Here is a 20,870-nt window from a genome sequence, read left to right on the forward strand (position 1 = left end):
TCCCCTCTTCCTCGTCTGCAATTAATTAGTCTTGCTCTTCCCCCAAACCACTGCAGCTCAGCTCCATGTCTCCAAGATTATTCAAAATGCATCTGTTTCCCTCACAGGCATTTGTTCTTCTGCTTTGCTTTCATTGGGTGAGAGTCATATGTCTCAGTTCTTGGAAATGTTCAAACAGCACTCTAATGCACTGTCAAGGGCATGCATTTATTTTCATGACTTGAAAAGGCACAAATTTATTGGTTGTGTAAACACATCTGTGGAGGTACTGTGCTGTGTGAATTTTTAATGCACACTGTCATAGTTTGGGTTTTATTGCAGTGAAGAGACACTGTGACCACAGCAACTCTTATAAAAAGAAACCATTTAATTGGGGGTTGCTTGTAGTTAGAGGCTTAGTCCACTATTGTTATGGCAGGAAATATGGTGGCAGGTCGGCAGGCATGGTGCTAGAGAGGTAGCTGAGACTTCTTCGATCCATAGGAAAGGAGGTCGGGGGGAGGGAGAGGGAGAGGAAGGGGAAGAAAGAGGGAGAAGGAGAGAGGGAGAAAGAGAGAGAGAGAAGGAGAGGGGACAGAGGGGGGGAGGGAGAGGGAGAGGGAGAGAGAGGGAGAGAGAGACTGGGTCTGGCTTGTGCTACTGAAACCTCAAAGCTCACCCTCAATGACAATTCACTCCAACAAAGATAGACCTACTCCAACAAGGCCACATGTTCTACTCCTTTGAAATAATATCACTCCCTATGCATTTATGTAGCTCATTTTCATTCATGCTACCAAATACATACACTGGTATTCAATCTTATTTCATCCCCTCACAAACATGGTTTGAATTGATTACTCTGATTTAGCACTATCACCTGGCATTTTATTAAGAATTGAAATGATTAAAGCCTCTAATATAACTTGAATTTCAGAGGGCCATTCTGAAACCAGCCTCAGAAATCCACAATAGGTGCTGGGGCCAGATCCTAGAGAGGACTCAGAGATCATGTGCACTGGGTACCTATAGTTTTGAAAAATTGAACCATCGGAATGCATAGACCCTAAACGTCAGCTAAAACATATCTCTACACGACACAGACCTTGATATCACCCGAGTTTTAAAGCTGCAAGTCAGCGAATCCTGCTTCTTTTTCTACTACACAGCAAATAAAACTTACTAACCTGTAAATTCAATCTTGCCTCCAGCCCTAGAGTGCCAGGATACTTCAGTGAAAAGAAGAGAATTTTATAGATACCTTTAATAGGTACCTCACACACGCCAACAAGATATAAGAACGTAGTTATTAACTATATGGTCAGAACTATAAAAATATTAATGTTCTAACTTTACAGAAGAGAAGACTAAATATCAAAGACATAAACTTGGTCAAATGTTGCTTACTGTCTTACCAGGGCACTCCCCAAAAGGCCACAATGACCATGGGTTGGTAAAAGGTGTGGAGATAAACCACTGCAGAGATAGTTTCAAGGAAGTGAGTCTGCTTTATTGCATATGGGCAACCACTTCTACAGTGGAAGCCTATTGACGGTGATTAGTCAGCACATTCCTTTGGATTGGATAGTGAGCACTCACACCACCAGGTTCCTATGCAGAAGAAGCACATTAAAGGAGATATGAAGAGTGCAGACTTCTCCCCAGGCCAGCTACTGGCTACTACTCACACAGCTGCAGCATTCAGTGTTCTGTCTTCAGGAGCATGGTGTGTCATGCTTCTTATTAGAAGCACGTTGTGCCAAGTAGACTGGCCGCCAGGTCATGCTTGCATTTTCTCCTACAGTTGCTCTTCAATTTGAATCCCGTTTCCCTCGGTCCAAACTTGCTCTATTACTAAAGTGCAAGTTTCTCAAGATTCACTCTCTATCGGGGAGAGAAAGCTTTTTGTTTTCTATGTGGGGAGTCTGTGAATCACACAAAAGAAATTTTGTCAGAATAAAATTGGTCCTCACTCCCGTTGGGAGCTATATTCCTGTAGCACCCAGGAGATAATCTGGTGTTAATGAGGTGATCTTTTTAACATGGTTGGAATTGCATGGGTCCTCCTAAGGACTAATTTCTTTACACTTTCATATGTGTACAACCTCAACAACCATAATAACAACAGCCTACACCGATGGGAGCTGTGCGCATGGCAGAACCAGAACTCAAACCTTTCCACACAGTCAATGGTAGCTAAATGTATGCTTAACTTTGACAGAAATATGCTTTCCCAAGGGATGAGTTAGCAAATGTTTCTCTAGAGGGATGAGCTATGGGGTATATTAATTATGAAAAATAGTACCACATTGTAAATATTCCATATATTTTTATACATATGCATGTGAAAGAGGCCATTGCCATCTTTCAAGACAGTGCTGTGAGGACTCACACACAGTGGATTTTTGTCTGCTTTCATTGTTGGGTTACACTCTGAGAAGTGAATGACAGATGCTGTGATGTTCAAATCACATCATCACACCCGCCCCTTGCAGTAATAAACGCAATGAATCTGGCAATATGGCATGAAAATTGCATGATAAGATAATAATTTATATAATATGAATTTGAGAGTAATGAAGGGGCCTGGAAGCATTCTTTCCCCTTTCCCTCTGGGTACGTGTGTGCAGGAGTTATTTCTTTAGTTTGAGATCAGGATAGTGTTTTGCAAAGTACACTGGCTCATATACGTTCCTTTTCACATCTGAAGTATATAGCATTATTGCAAACTGCATCCACTTGTGGAGAGCATAAGCAAGAGATGGCCCCATCTAAACTAAGAATCGCCAGCTACCCATTTGGCTGTCATTCTGTATTTATTGGTAAAGAATTTTCTCCAGTAATTTGACAAGCAGACTCCTCATAGAGTGTCCTGTGTTTTCTGGATGTGAATTCTTTGAGCAAAAACAGCCATTTCTAGTCTGTCTGCAGCAGATTGCTACATGTCTCCCCCCCCCTTCTTGGGCAAATGTTTTATTGACCCTCCTCAGGGTCTGGTCTATTGGGAAGGCCAAAGTAGTCACATAGTGTAGGATGTGTTCACAGAGCCAGCACGTTATCATGATCCCATTAGATCATTGCTTTAGAGTCTGGAGACAAGTAATTTATGATTCTATGTAAATCATACTGGTTAGAAAAATGTTGCTGCACACATGAAGAAACTGGGGCATATTTATTTAATATTACTATTATGAATAAATATCTGTGTAAATTAATAACTTAAATTGCAGCACTTTATAATTCCACAGATTTTATCAACTATTTTTGAATACAGAGTCTCATTTAATTTTTGCATCCATAAGAACTGGGTATTGAGAAGCCCAACTTACAAGCCAACGTAGTTATGAGATTGAAATTTTTATTTTATTTCATTTATTTTATTTTATTTTACTGCAGAGCCACTAAGTGGCAGGGGCTGAAGTAAAATCTGGTCTTTTTCTCCTAAATACTGTGTTCTTTCTTCAAAATAACTCTGTTTGCAAAAGACTCTGAACAAGAAGTGTGATACTAATATAGGTTAATGAGAGTAAGAATCTCTCATTAGATTAGAGAATCTCTAATGCATACTGCCAAAGAGAAAGAAAAGGCTAGTTTGATATATTCTGTGAAGTTTACCACTGTGACTTATAGGTCCCCGAGGGAACATCTACACAACAGGCTTGGGGAACAGAAACGCCAAATGTCTTAAGAAAATATGGCAAAGCTTTAACCTCATGCATTGTTTATAAGAAAGAGTTGCTTCCTTTGAATTCCGCTGTCTGGGTGGCCTGTACAGCCAACTGATGAGGGCCCCTATGAACCTCACTCCCCTCGGTATTTATGTTGCTGAACATATCCACAGTGGCCTTCCTGCTGGTACGCCGATGATTCTCCACCACAGGACACTGCACTCTGCATTTTGCCTTCTCTCACTTCTCTCAAACCCATTCTTTTATTTTGACAGACTCCACAGAGGTTCAGAACTGTCTTTCTAAAAATGGGGTTTTAATCATGTCTAGTCACTATAACTGGCTCTATGTTTCAAAGGCCAGAGATCACATCTGTCCAATTTTCTATTTTATGCCTGTGGTCAGTCAAGCCCAACTCCTATAGGAAGCACAAGTTCTTGTATCTATGTTCTACCTTCGATCTCTACCTACCTCTCCCTGGCCTGACACTGTTTGCTTCACCCATGTTAAACTCCTCCATGTAGACCAAAGCATATATCAAGCTCACTCTCTTCTCAAGTACCAGTCCCATGCCAATTCAATGACAATCGAATTTCAACATGAGTTGTCTAAGGAGACAGACAGCTAAACTATAACAGAATCTTAGAATGCGTTATTAAATTATACAATATTAAGTAGCCCATCAGAGATTTTGTCTGTTTTCCCTTCTGTCCCCGGAATCTATTCTAGTCTACAGTTCATAGTCAGTTTACATTGAAAAATCTTTAATTAATACACTAACTCAGAAGTGAGACTTAGGTAAATCTTTCACACACATACATGCGCACCTAAGTATTGGTTACAGAGTGATTGGACGTTATATTTGGACAATTTGACCAAAAGCCACTTTCACTTGCTTCATTGGCTCTGTTCTGTGTCCACTGAGGAAGCTTTCTGCATGGCTTCCAGGATCAGGGAACTATAATGACCATATATTCTCATAGGGAGAGTGGCTGCCACAGTAATAAGCTTAAAACACATCTGTGGCTTTCCTACTCAATACCCTTAACTGCCTCTAAAGCCCGGCCCCGTGATGACATTCAACCCACACAACCTGGTTTGTAATGTCAATGTCCACATAATCTCTTCCTTACTCGGCTTCCCTCTCCCAACCACTACAACCTCTATACCTGCGGTTTGCAGCCTTTGTAACACCGCGACCCTTTACTGCAGTTCCTTATGTTGTGGTGACCCCGAACCATAAAATTATCTTGTTCTATTTCATAACTGTATTCTTGTTACTGCTATGAATTGTAATGTAAATATATATCTGATATATAGGATATCTGATATGCTACCATCAAGGGGTCATGGCCCACGGGTTGAGAACCGCTGTTCTATACAGCCACTACAACAAGCCTGGGCCCCTCTGCACTGCTTTAATCTCCCTCTGTTTTACCACGCTTCCAACTTCCAGTCAATCACCTCTCCTTTTGAAATACTTCTCTATTTTGCGCCTTATGATCACTCTTCAAACTCATGTTCAAAATATCACCTCTTGTTGGTGTTATTCCCCAAAACTCCCCTCCCATTTTCCTCATAGCCACAGTATATAACAAGCATCTATTCAAATTTACACATACATCTTGGTGACTAGATGGTGAGAGCTTTGATGTTTAGAAAGTTCCTTCCTAGCCACCTTTCTCTGAGACACCCAAGTATTTGCAGGCTCACAGACAGCCCATAAATATCGATGCAAAAGTTGGTTTTGTAATTTCATACCATATGTTCCTCTATAATAACTTCATTTTAATGTCTCATTGGCTTAGATCTCATTTTTTTCAATTCATGTGTCAAATAGTATAGCTTCATATTAGAGTAATGTTCACAATACTGCTTATTATGATGCTGCTGCTGCTGTTCCAGTTAGCATTAACAGTCAATGTGACACAATATTGACTCACTTGAAATTAAAATTAAAAAAAGAGCTTCAGACGATTGATTGTCTTTATCAAGTTGGCCTGTGGCATGTCCATGAAGGGTTATCTTTACTCTTAATTGACATTGGGCCCCCACTGTGGGCAGTGCAATTCCCTAAGCTATATAAGAAAGGTGGCTGAGCATGAGGGAGCCAGCAAGCCCTGTTCCTTCATGCTGTCTGGTTTGAGTTCCTGCCCTGAATTCTCTCGCTGATGAACTGTAACCCATAAGCTGGAGTAAACTCTGAGTTACCTTTGGCCAGTCTTTCATCACAGATACAGGATGAAACTATAACAGTAGAAAGCATCATTTACCCAAGTCACACTCTTAAGACATCTGCTATTTTATGTTTAATTTATGCTACCTGGTATACAAGCTATGAAAACCACATATCAAAAGTGAAACACAAATTTTAATGTGTGTTGCTGGTTCTGAGGGAAGCCTTTCCTAAATGTAGAGTATTTATTTCTTTTTTGTTTCCATGTTGCTTGATGAGTTCTAAGGCCTGCAGCAGATAAAGACCATCTTAGTCCAGGAATATTAAAAGGGAATTGTTTTTAAGCACATTACTTCCACCCTGGTTCCCATCTTTCCAATTCATTCCCATTACCTGGATGCTTCATTATTTAGCAGAAGTTCTCCCTAATGATGACTTTGAAAAGCACCTAGATTCATTTGCAGCTATAAAATTCTCACCGAATCAAGATTTGAATGATTGAACTAAAACACAAGTTTAATTGAATAATAAAACAGAACACAAACATAATTAGTACCAGAGTGTGTTTTTCTAATAAAAAAATTGAGATGGAAAAATGTGGAAAGAACAGCAGTGGCCGGCACTGCATAAACACAGGGGGTCGTGTAGCCGCAAAGGCAACTTCTGCAGGAGGACCTAGTTGAAGACTGCCTGAGAGACTCAGAATTGCAGACGCAGACAATGGCAGCCAATCAGGAACTGATGCTTTGACTGCCTGGATGTATCCATGTTTTCTTGTATTACCAGTAACCTGTGCCCAAATATATAATTTGGAAAAATAGCAGCTGACTGGTATAAATACATGTTTAAGACTCAAAATTTAACAAACCTGGTTTAATATATTGTTAAAGAATTTTTTATAACTCACATTTGATCAGAAAAGTAGTTCTTCCAAAAGATGTTACTCCACAGCACAGCAAGAAATGTATTCCTTGGCCTCCAAAGGCTACTTTCATGTGATTATTTTTATATCATATTTGAGGATTACAAAAGGAGAAAATGTTCTACAATTTGTATATGTGATAAGGTGCTTATTCCTGTGAGCTAAAAGTCCCAGATCTGAAATAGCACCTTGCAGAAATAAACTTCCCAGTGTGACCTACTGTATAATGGAGGATCTGATCAGGGAGCATGCAGTCAATAATGAGAGCTGTCTTTACCCATCAAGATGTCCTTTTAAATGGCTTACGCTGACTCAGTCACTTCTCAGAATACACATCTGAGGAAGGCACTATTACTGTTCTCTCTACCTTTACTTAAAACTTGAGAAAACTGAGTTGCAGCAGAACTAGTATTCAGAGAGTGTATAACCACAAGAGGGTTCTGAACCACAGCAGCCCCTCGCCTGGGACCTGAACCTACATGGAAACCTGCACTCAGAACCCAGTTACCAGCTGCTGCTGGAGTTGAGAGGGCTTCTGTACTGTCAGATGGATCTGTAGTTGGCTCTCATGCACCATATGGAGTGACATCAACTAGAGTCTGAGTGCCAGATGCCACGTGTACTGACTATGTGGTGGTGGATAAGTGATTTTATCTAAGATTCAATTTCTTCATCAGTAAAATGTGAAGATATTTACCATTCAGAGTTGTAGTTTAGGTGTACATGCATTCTGAAGCAGTGGTCTATAAGTTACACTTAGAAAGGAGGTATTTATTACTATTGTGATTCTGGAGAGTAAAATTATTTTATGCTCAAGTAACTTGTTGAGAAGCTCTCTCTCTCTCTCCTCTCTCTCTCTCTCTCTCTCTCTCTCTTTCTCTCTCTCTCTCTCTCTCTTCTCTCCCTCTCTCTCTGTGTGTGTATGTGTTTGTGTGTGTTGTATATATGTGTGAGCACAGATGTGCACATTATAACTCTAGCATTTTGATTCTGGAATTGTGTCTTCTCGTTAGTTCTAGAAGAAATGCTTGTATGGTGCATGTTTTATGGCAACTTCCGATAGTACATTGACTTAAAACCTCTTAAGACAGCTCTTCACAGCAATATATTACTTAAGGTGACATTGCATAATGGAGAAGGTGGCTCTTTGCCAGTCGGGGTCCTTTACGAATAGGCAGAGGCAGCTTAGTACCCTAGCAAGTCTCAGAGCAGAGGAGATGAGAAACAGTTATCACCTCAGTTGGGCTTTCTGCCTGCTAGAAAGCTCTGAGAACCCTGGCCAGAGAAACAGGATGGCCTATGGAGCAAGCAGTGCCCTTAAAGCGTTTCACACCTCTTCACATCTCAGCCAGTTACCAGAAGCCCGCTGGGATTGTTACACGGGAGCAGTTGTTAAATTTTGTTTTCCAAATTTGGTTCTTACCATCCAATAGAAAACAAAAAACCTTTAAAGACAAAACTTTTGCTGTATATTTTATTATCTAGGCTCAGGCTACTTGAAAACCAAAACCAAAAACCAAAACCCATCCTCCCCCAACCTCTGCCACCAACAAACCAACCCTTTTAGAAAGAAGAGTGCATAGAGTTAACTCATATGCAACAAAAATTCAAGAGAAGCTAGGTGGACAACTTGACGACTCCAACCTGGTGGGATAGAAAACTATGGAATGACTATGATCCACGTTCAGGGCTCTTCACACAGAAGACATTACCAAGTCTCTGTCAGAATGGGCATTTTCTTTAACCAGAACCAAAAGGCTAATGGGCATAAACCTTGTCAGCAAGTTGTTTGTCAAAGTCCCAGGGATGGAATCCACGGAAGTATAATGTCATCTCTGTCCTGTTCTCAAGACTCTTTACATCAAAGCTATTGACTCTCCCCCAGGAATGACATAGCCTTTGCCTTGATGTGTCACTAACACTATATAAAGTAATTTATCAAGGTAACCCTCCATCCCCTAAAAACACAGGACACCCAGAATCCTTCTGAACAAAACAGGTGGCACCCCAAATTTAACTGGGAGTGATGTGTGATCAGGACCCAGCTGATGAGCAGAAACGGCTTGCCTGCCTATCCCAGGTGGAAGAAGAGCCAACTACACGGCCAGTTGATGAAGTTCAGTTTACCACTAAGAGCAAAACAAAGTACTCTGTGATGATATATATCTTATTTCTTCACGCTAAAGTTGTTCACCCTATTAGTCTATGATTCATTAATAGGAAAACAGTTTAACAGCAGAGAGCATGATTAATAAGATGCATACTTTTAGTTGTGAGAAAAAGCAATGATAATTTAAAAGATGGTCTATTTAATTTATTTTACATAAATCATTTCAGAAAAAGCATTACTTACAAGGAATCTTTTCTATTTAATTTATAGGAGATAATTTTTAATAATTTGTTTGAAAGCTGGAGGTATAGCTCAACAATTGAATACTTGCCTAATACACCCAGGGCAAGGGATTGAACCCCGTCATTGAAAGAACAAGTTTGCTATACTTGGCTGTGTGGCCTTTTGAACTTAAAGTCATTACAAAAGTATCATTTCATTTGTTTGGTTTTTCTTTTTCTTTTTTGATACCATACAGAAGGAAATAGAACAAACACATATTTGTAAATATTTGCAAAGACAGAAGTCAGGATAGTAAAAGAAAGGCCCTGTGACCGTGGAGAAAGCTATGGCCATGGGCCCTTGTGGCAAAGAATTTATACTTGTCATCACCTAATAAATGCAAATATAATGAAAATGTAGACCATTATGAAAAGAATGAATGTTTTCAAACTTTTTTGGGAAGAGTGCCAAGTCTGAATTTGTCTAAGGAATAAACATAATCTTATGCAATTCAGAAACTTCAAAACCAAAACAATAGCTTTGATTTTCTCATAACACATTGGGTTACTTGGGTTACTAATTTTTCTTGAAAAAGACCAATTTGAATGTGAATAGCTCTTTTATCCATGTCAAGCCATTATGGTAACTAATTTTTACCAATGGCTTCCCAGAAATAGTCACAAATTCATTTCTTTATGTCTTAGAATAATTTATAGCCACTTATCTTGGCATAGACACACAGGGTTTAAGTAACTTTACGTTTATCTGATTTGCTGACATTAGATACTTGGAAGGGTCCTGGAACAAAAAGAGGCAATGAAAGCCAGAATTCATCTGTAGACCTTGCATGTTGTCACAAAAGACAGATGAGTAAGAAGCTGGACATTCCTTTTTCAGGTGCGACATGGTTGTGGACACGGCTGCATGACACTGTTTTGGCTGCTGAGGCACTGTCAACTTGAATAATGCATCTCCGGCTCTCTAGTGTACAGATGCATTGCACTTTCTTGTACATTTGTCTGTTTTGCCTCTTTCTGTACCACATTTGTTCTCAAATATAACTTTGGTAAAAATCTCTGGAAAGGGGATTGAGGGCGTTGCTGGAGAGAGAAACCGTGAAAGCTGTCTCTGAGCACAACTTCAGAACAACACTGAGTCACCCGTCAGCCTGCCCCTGGGTCTGTGCCTGACACTCTAGTTTTCGTCCTGATCCAATCCTCCCACTCTTGATAGCCCGAAACTACTTCCTCGGCACTGCTTAGTACAAGTGACTGGTTTTGGAATGAGTGAAAGCTACATTAAGATATTTATTCTTCTAGTATTAACTGTTGGGTTTTTCACAAGATGTACTTTCAGTGAAGTGGGAGAGGCTACTAGCAACGACAAAGCAGATTTTAGTGGATAATGTGGGTTTTGTGACACACATAGATCTTTGCGAAAAGGAGAGAGAAGGAAAGTTAACGATGCCTACTGGGTGTCATATAACCTTAAGAAGTCAGTAGGTGGATGAGGACATGCAGCTTAGAAGGAAAATGATTTGCCTGGTGTCAGCTTTCTTACTGTCCTTTTTTGTTCATATTTAAGGTTAGCACTGAATGTAATTTGAGGGTTTTTCCTGCAGAGGGTAGGATGTTTGAATATTACTTGGCTGCGATTTACTCCATGGTACATGAATGAGACAAAATTCTAGGGTTACTCTGAGACTCATTAAATACCTTTGGATGATAACAAACATTAAAAATGGAAACATGTAAAACTTAAGTCTCGATAAAGTGGGATAGCTCAGTGTGAAAAAGCGTTTGCAGTGTAAGTCTTAGAATCCGAATTCAATCCCAGGATTCTATGGTAGAAGTTGAAAAAAAAAATCTGAAATTTGTGCTCTGACCTCTAGCATGCCACGGTACGTTCACACCCATACTCTCTCCCACATACCAATCAGTAAATGCAGCTTTAAAGGCAGAAGACTTCCTTTTAAAAAGTCATCAAAATCGATACTGTAATTATAAATCTCACATAATTTAGCTCCAGCTGAGTCCCTGGCAAAGGAGAGAGGAGCCATTGCAGTAGAAGATGAACAGCACCAGAGACTATACTGCTCTATCAGTGGCGTATGCTCACCACAGCAGTCTCACAGTAGATGGATTCAATAAAGTCTTAGAATCAAGCCAAGGCCCACCTTTATATCCACACCTTGCTAGATTACTAAGAACCGTTATTTTTAGTAGATGAATTTCTTTAGGACTTAAGATTTCTGATTGTTTTCTTTCTGCTTCTCACAACTGTGAAACTGAGGTCAGTAATCGTAATAGCTGTTATACCAGTCAGTGAGTCAAATACCCCAAGATCAAGGTCAGTAATCTAACAGCTACTATACCAGACAGTGAGTCAAGTGCCCTAAGAGCGAGAAGACAGACAAATTAAAAGCAGAGGGAGATCCACCATTCTGCCAGTAGTCTATGCATTGAATTTCAGCTTCTTTTCTATTTTAGAAACATTTTAAAAGAATTTATAAGAGGCCCTTGGTCCTGTGAAGGCTTGATGCCCCAGTGTAGGGGAATGCCAAGGCAGGGAAGCAAGAGTGGGTGGGTTGGTAAGCAGGGGGAAAGGGGATGGGATAGGGGGTTTTCAGAGGGGAAACCAGGAAAGGGGATAACATTTGAAATGCAAATAAAATATCTAATAAAAAAGTCAAAAAAGAATTTATGAATAGAAGTATTTTTCCCGCATGTTTATTGTATGTGCATCATGCCTGTGCCTCAGAGGCCAGACAAAACCATCTGATCCCCTAAAACTAGAGTTGTAGATAGCTGTGAGATGCTTTGAGGGCACTGGGATCGGAACCAGGGTCTTCTGCAACAGCAGCCAATGTTCTTCACAGCTGAGACATCTCTCCACCCTCAGCTTCTTTTCTATAGCCTTCCTCTGGTGATCACCCAGTGATCAACTGCACATTATTACATATGCTCTTTACCTACCTCTTTCTGTTTTTTTTATTTACATTCAATTCTTACCTCTTTTTAAACTCAGTATTTGTCATAAAGTAATAAACATTTGACAAATAGAAAAAAGAAAAGATATTTTCAGCTACTTGATGTCTCAAGGAAGATAAACCGGAAGTAGACATAGTTTGTTTTCAAAAAGTTTTGTTAATGGGAAATTTTTACACACACACACACACACACACACACACACACACACACACACACAAAGAGAGAGAGACAGAGACAGAGAAACAGCATGATGGACACACACAGACACAGATACACAGACACACAGGCACGATACATACATACACACATGAATAATCAGGTCATAGTTTCTGTGATATAGCATAAATTCCCAGCTTTGATCAGTAAAATGAACAGATTTAGCTAGGGATGATGTGGTTAATATGGCAAGAGCCATCTCCTCATAACCTAATATGGGTAGTAGAAGAAATGTCCAAATAATGTTTCTCAATTGACAGCACTGGATTCTCAGCAAAAGCCTTCAGCATCAAGACTTGTTTTATCTTTATGTAAGATTTATCTATATCACCTTAGGAAAAACATCAGAAATCAGAATTTTATTAGTTGGGCACAGTTACACATACCCATAATCCCAATGCTCCAGAGACTGAGGCAACGGGATCTAAGTTCAAGATCAGCCTGGGCCATACAGTGGGTTCCATACCAGCATCTCTTTATAAAACGGGAAGAGACTTTGTGAAGTTCCTCCATTTGTGCTGACATGTCAACTGGTGCTGCCATCATACAGATCTTGTTTAGGTAACCATGTTGTTAGGATTTTATGTCTTGTATTAAGTAATATGCTGTATCTACAGACTGGGAAATTCAAACATCATCCTCATTCTCATGCCATTACAATCTAGCACTCCAATGAACACGAAAGGAATACAAGAACAGCTTGAGTATCTCTACTCTTGAAGTTCAAAATGCTTCAAAACACAAGTTTCTCCTAAACCCAGATAAATGGAAAATTCCAAACCTGACCTCACATGACAGGGCTCAATTAAAAGCCAAGTGTTTTAAAGACATTGTTCATCTTTAAGTTGTCTTCAGTTTACTCTGATAGTGTGTATATGAATGAAAATATATCTAGGGTATGGAGTTTATGTTTAGGTATGGGCCCATCTCCAAGGTATCTCAGGATATGCAATTATTTGTATAAACACTCTCAAATCCAAAATGTGTTAAAATCTGAAACGCTTCTGGCCCCAAGCATTTTTGATTAAGGGATATTCAGACTGTATTGTGAAGGAGACAGAATGAACAGGAGGTTTGTAGGACGCTATGTAGAATGTTGGTGAGAAAGCGCTCACTAGAGAGGTGATGTTTAAGTGAAGATCAGGAGCATAGAGAACAAGGATGGTAGCTCCCCTGTCCTCCCATGCTGGTCACTCATACTAGCCCTTGAAGTTAGGAGTTCAATATGCTATCCATTGGACCATATAGTGACTTGTAATGAACTTTGAATTTATAGCAATGCAATAAATATAGAAATAAATAAATAGAAGAAATAGATATATACTTGGAAGAAGATGCAGTGTTACTATGTTAAGATAGGAGGTCTATATATGCATGTACAGAGAAAAGCTTTCTGAGTATTAGAAATAACTGATAAAAATCCAGTAAAAGGATAGGACATAAAAATGCATTAAAGTATCAGTGTTTTGGCTATACATCTAAAATAAGCAATTCAAATACGGTTAAAATTCTTTATTATCAATAGTAACAGAGATCATAAATATTTTATGAGTTTTATGAGATAACATGAAAAGAACTACAAATCTTTACTTGGTAATAGAAGTAATGGTTTAAGTAGTGGGGCATTACATTAGAATAAGAGAACAAAAGATGCCTCTTATTACACCCATCAGCTCTTCCTCAGTTAATATGTAGATTTGTGACATTCCAATGTAGCCACATCTTGAAAAACTAATTTAATAATCTAATCAAGAATGTGAGCTAGGGAAAAAGCTTACTTTAGTCATTGCTAGATCATGTTATAAAGTTACAGAGCTTATAGTAAGAGGAGTTTGTGTAAGAAATACTAGGCTCTTCAAAGAAATTAGAGTTTGTCTTGAAATGAATTTTAATAATGTATTTTTTTTACTCATTAATTATATGTGTTTGTGTGTAGGTATGGCACATAACTTCATATGTCAACAGAGGCCAAAAGAAGGCAAGAGAGCTCCTTGAGCTGTAGTTCAAGGGAGTTGTGAGTCACCTGGTGTGGGTGTTGGGAAACAAACTCAAGTCCTTTGCAAGAGCAACAAGCCTTCTTAACTGGTGAGCCATTTCTTCAGCCCAGAAAATGTATTATACTAATGAATATAATGTATCACATAATAAATATTGTTAGTGAAGAAAAACGAAAATTGAACAAAGGCTACTGAAAAGCTTGATTTTTAATTTCTTATTATATAGATTAAGAAAAAGCTCAGATCAAGAGATGGCTCAGTGGGTTGAAAATTTTTATTTTAATTTTATATTGTATATTGAATTAATTAAAAATGCAACTGTATGCAGCCTAAAAATTGTTCTTATTTTGGGCTTGTATCACAGTAAGAGCCAAGATTTTAAACTCTACTAAATACAAAACAAACAAAAAGACTTTATATATTCATGTCCATTTAAGAAAATACTAGTAGTGATGTATTATTTTTAAGTATACAGCTAATATGTTTGGAGTTATTTAAAATTTATATTGAGAAAAATGTATTTTCACTATTGCTGTAGATGAGCATCTACATAAGACTGTTAAATTGTTTTATATCAAACAACTTTTATAATACTTTTATTTTTATAATATTTTATAAATTTTAAGGAATATGACAAAAAAGGTATTGTAGGTATTGAAGGGGGTCTATGGGAGGAGCGGTGGTACAAAAGGGGAACAAGAGTGTGATTCAATTCTATTTAATTAAAATATGTTTTTAAATGTTAACAAATTCGGATAAATTGAAATCGTGTAACTGTTCTCATCATAATGCAATAAAAGTTTAAAAAAAATAAAAAATAAAAAAAACTGAAAAAAAATGCAACTGTAAGGTTGGCAGGCTCTGGGCTTTGATTGCCAGAACCCACATCAAAACTGGATAGGGTACATGCCTCTGAAGTTAAAGAGCTGTCTGTGGAAGCAAAGGTAGGCAGGCATTGGGGTTCTATAGATCGCTAGTCTAGACAAAACCCAGAGCCCTGGGTTCAGTAAGAGCCTTGTCAAAAAAACAAAAACAAACAGACAAACAAAAACAACAAAAAATAAGATGAACACTAGAAGCCAACTTATTTCCTTCCCCACATGCAAATACATCCAACACAAACATAAATAAATAGATTAACTCTAAACAACTGGCCTGCTGTATAGATACGTCATGAATAGTTATCTAGATAGAAATTTATGTCCTAAATACAAAAACAGTAGAAGATATTTTTAATTATTTTTGAAATTATAAGTTAATTTTAATATTTCTCCTTTTCCTTTCCTCCCTACAAATCCTCCTCCCCACTATTCTTCAAATTTATGGTCTGATTTTTCACCAATTGTTGCTGAATGCACATACATTATATATATATGTTCCTAAATATAACCTGTTCAGCCCATACAATGCAACCTGTATGTATGTTTTCAGGGATGACTATTTGGCTCAGGACAAGCAGTTGGTATGCTCTTCCATCGAGAATATCGTATTTCTTATTCTTGGCTTGCCTCAATTACTTACAATTCTTTGTGTAGGGTTGAGAACTCCTGACTTTTTTTGAAACAGTAGAAAATCTTAACCAAGAGAGATATGTAAGAGATTATGAAGGAGACGTGGAAGAGGAACAAAAGGGAGGGCAACCTCAAACTTGTGACATAGAAACAGAGGGGACTCTTTAGGTAGGTGAAGGTTACCAGAAAGTGGATTTGAGGAGGATGGTGGGGGAGAGTATTATTTTAAAACAAACTACAGAGACACGTATAACATAAAAATTAGAAAAGTACCATTATTTTATGTGCCGACTTTAAAAGAGTAATAAAGAGTTCTAGGTTTACAGTCAATTAAAATAAAATACCTTTAACAAATTGGGGACAATACTAGGGGAACTATACAAATACATGTTTGAGATTTACATCTCTGTGGAATCCTCCAAAAGTACATGGGAAACAGTGATGGGGCAGCCAAGGAAGCTGAGCATAGATCTCAGAGGACAACACACACCCAGAAACACTTGCCTATATTAATAATTCAGGAAGAATACTATGTCATTTTCATCTGTCAGTTAGATGTAAAAACAAAAGTCTACACTCACCACAGTAGTGGGACTCAGATGAACAGCAGTTTCTGTAGAGTGCTCACACATGGACCTGTAGCAAGGGAAAGCAATGCTATCTACATGCAAAAGAGCTTAGTCGTATGGCTCATGATTTTAAAAAGAAGTGTACATATTTTCTGCCAATAATTGTAGTTCAAAGAAACAATGGAATAATCAATTTGAAATGGAAACCAAGATTTAGGTGCAAACATGCTACTCGTTGAATTATTTTCAATCAGAATGAGAAAGAGACCAGCTAAAAATGTGCAAGAATAGTGGATGGATGAGCTTCTGCATTTATATGATAATCTTCCTCATGAGGAAATTTGGTTGTGAAGAATATTTAACTACATGGATCCATGTTCACAAAATTTTAAGTAAAAAGCACAGAATCTTTAAAGATTTTAATCTTAAGATTAAAGGTTAATTTTAATCTTAAGATTAAAAACAGTATACAAAACTCTAAAACTGAAGTAAAATGTATCTTTTAGTATGTGTGTGTTGCATATACGCGTGTTGCACATATATGAACGCACAAATGTGCAGCCCTTGTGTGCACATATAGGGGCTGGAATGACAGGCATCTTCCTTTTTGTTCCTGTTTTGCCTTGAGACAGGCTCTGTCATGAACAGGAGCTCTGCTGTTTCAGCAAGGCTGGTGTGCCAGAGAGCACAGGGATCTGCTTAGCTGGCCCTGCCATCATCCCAGCTCAAGGATCACCTCAAGGTATGCACAGCCATGTTTGAAATGTAGGTGCTGTGGATTCTAACTGAGGTCCTCATGCTTGTGTTCTTTCCACTGAGACATCTCTGTAGTCTCCATGTTACATATGGTATCGTTGGGTATATGTATAGGAAAAATTAAAAGAACCAAGTAATATTTACTTCTGAATGATATGACCAGAAATGTTATGTTAAATTCGGCTTTTTACTTATTTAAACGTACCTGTCCAGGAAAGCTATCTAATTATAACTTAAAATTATAAATGGAAAGCAGCAAGAACTTTTCAATAATTCTGCTTTTATCTGTCTACATTATATTCACATGATCAACTTTAAAAGGAAATATAAGAATCATTTTCATTGCTCATTTTCATAACAGGAACACTCCACCTGAATGAGTTACAGCCACGTCTACTAGTAAAAATTCAGTAAAGGTTTAAAAATCTTTCCTAACTGAAGAGAGTTTCTCACGCTTTTGACATAATGGTATTATATCGTGTAAAAGAATGTTATATTTCTGATTGTGAGCATAGGCTTTAACATTAGACTGAGTCATAAAGCTGGACATGAAAAACTTAGGAACTTGAACAAAGACCTTAGAAGTAATCTTCACTAATGGAATACAAGAGATGGAAGAGAGAATCTCAGGCATTGAAGATAAGATAGAAGAGATGGACACGTCAGCTAAGGAAAATGCTAAATCTGAAAAATCCAGGCACAAAACATCCAGGAATTCTGGGACACTACAAAAATACAACATATATGAGTAATAGGAATGGAGAAAGGAGGAGAAACCCACATCAAATTCATAGAATATGTTTCCAATAAAATCATAGAAGAAAAATTTCCTAACCCAACGAAGGAAAAACCTATCATGGTAGCACAAGCAAACAGAACACCAACTAGACTGGATCAGAAAAGAAATTTCCTGTGACACATAATAATGAAAACATTAACTATGCAGGACAAAAGAAGAATATCAAAAGCTATAAGGAGAAAAGACCAACTAACATACAAAAGCAGATCTATTAGAATATCACCTGAATTGTCAATGAAGACTCTAAAAGCCAGAAAGGCCCAGAGAGATGTTCTACAAACTCATAAGAGATCACAAATGCCAGCCTAGACTTCTATACCCTGTTAAATTTTAAATCACAATAGATGGAGAAAGAAAGATACCCTGCAATAAAATCAAATTTAAAGTGTCTGTATATAAATCTATCTCTACAGAAGACACTAGAAGAAAACTTCAACCTAGAGAGGTTAACCACATCTGAGAAAACACAAGGAATAAATAATATCAGACCAGAAAACAAAAAAGAGGGTGAAAAACACACACCAGCACCACCAAATAGCACAAATCAAAAAACATTTCTCATTGATAACTGGGTAGCTCTCAACATCAGTGGTCTCACTTTCCCAGTGAAAGGACAGATTAACAGATTAGATATGAAAACAGGATCCATCCTTCTACTACATCCAAAGCACAAAATACAACTCCAAATGGATCAAAGACCTCAACATAAGGGCAGTACAATGAATCTGACAGAAGAGAAATTGGGGAATAATTGTCTTCATTGGCACAGAAAAAGGCTTGGAGCAGAACACTAATGGCATAGGCACCAAAAATAAATGGGTACTAGTGAAACTGGAGAACTTCTGCATGGCAAAGGACACTAACATTTGAATGGGCTGAAAAATAACCAAAGTTTTTTGTTTTTTTTTTGCTAAGTAGACATTCAATTCAGGGCTGATATTTAAAATATGTAAAAAAAACAAAACAAAACAAAAAAACCAAACTGGACAGCAAGAAAACAAATAACACAATTAAAAATGGGGTACAGATCTAAACAGAGAATTCTCAAAACACAAATGATTGAGAAACACTTAAAGAAATATTCAACACCCTTAGTCATCAGGGAAATGCAAATCAAAACCACTTTGAGATTTCATTTTACATCAGTCAAAATAAAACAAGATCAACAAAGTGAATGCCAGGTCTTTATGGCAATAATATGGAGTAAGAAGAACATTCATACGTTGGTGGAGAGTGAAAACTTGTACAGTCACTATGGAAACCAGTGTACCGGTTCCCAAAAGCTGGAAATAGATCTACCTCAAAAATCCAGCTATATCATTCTTGATTGTATACCCAAAAGAATCTTCATTTTACTTCAGAGACACTTGCTCAACCATATTCACTGCTGCTCTATTCATAATAACCATAGTTTGCAAGCAGCCTAGATGTCTGTCAGGGTAAAAATGACTAGAAAAAGGTGTGCTTACATGATAGAATATTATTCTGCTGCTTAAAAATGAAATAATCATTTCATTGGAGCTAGAAAAAAATCTTGAGTGAGGTAACCCAGATCCAGAAACACAAATATGGTTTATATTTGGATATACGCAGATATTAGCTGTTGTCTTCAATAAGCAGGAATAAGTGAGGAAGTTAAGTATAGAGTACAGGAGTAGGTGGGAGAGATGGATCTCCCTAGGAAAAAATAATAGAATAGATAGACATAGTTGAACAAGGGAAGGGAAGGGAAGGGAAGGGAAGGGAAGGGAAGGGAAGGGAAGGGAAGAGAAAGAGATGATCAAATGGAGAGTGGGGAAGTAAAAAGAGGAGAGAGAGGGGATATAGGAAGGGTCAGATAAAATTAAGTGGCATTTGAGAGGTTATATGGAAACATAGTACAATAGAAGCTTCCTAAAATGTATACATATATGAAGGTGAGCTAAATGAAATTGCTAAATGAAGGAGGAGACTGAATCCCAACTGGACATTTTTCTCACCAATTGAGTGAGAAATTCTTACAGTACCAGAAATTGGTTATATCTAATTGAGCTGTTGGACAAAGGCATCCCATGGAAACCTCCTAACAATAGACTGGATAGTCTATTGTCAAGGCTATTGATTGATCTCTACAAACTGATAGTAAAATCCCATTGCTGAAGATAACACACAACTCATTGAGCATGAAGAAGCTGAACCGGTGCCCACATAGAGACTTTACCCCTACCAACTAGTGTTCATGGTACTGGAAGGTTCTCTACACACTACCAAAAGAAAACGGTAAACATCAACCCAGCTTCAGGTCCTGTGATCTATAATAATTACCTGCCTGCTGGATTCACTGGTACAATAGGGGCACAAAACTTGTGCAAATAAACAACTATTATGATTGGATTTAAAGCCTACTCCAAGAGATGGACTATATCCAAGACACCACTTGAATGTCCAAGAACCCAAGACTAATTAAGCTGCTGACCTGGGGGAAAACTAAATGCTAATGTTCTATGAACGTAAATATGTGTATAGTTGTTTCTTGTGCTTTTTATCTGGCTCTTTTTCTTCTGCTGTTTTGTCCTATTCTGATTTGGTTGGTTGGGTTTATCTTACTTTATTATTATTCCTTAGATGATCATTTTTATTCTAAAGAGAGACAGATACAGTGGATTCAGATGGGATGGGAGGTGGGAGGATCTCAGAAGAATTGAGGGAAGGGAACCATAATCAGAATATATTATATGAAAGATCCATTTTCAATAAAAGAAAAAAATCTAGTGTAGAGAAAAAAGTATTTTATAAATGAACATCTACTGATAAGAGATAATCCTCTTGCTACAAATTTCACAGTGCTACTGAAAGAAATCAGTAGACAATCTCCTTAAGCTTGGATTCCCTCAGCATAAGAGCAACCGTCTCTCTTCCTTTCTCTCTTTGCAAATTACTCTACTCTTTCACCCCAGACAGTGAGATTCCCTTCTA

Source organism: Mastomys coucha, unplaced genomic scaffold, assembly GCF_008632895.1.
Source record: "Mastomys coucha isolate ucsf_1 unplaced genomic scaffold, UCSF_Mcou_1 pScaffold18, whole genome shotgun sequence".
NCBI lineage: Eukaryota > Metazoa > Chordata > Mammalia > Rodentia > Muridae > Mastomys > Mastomys coucha.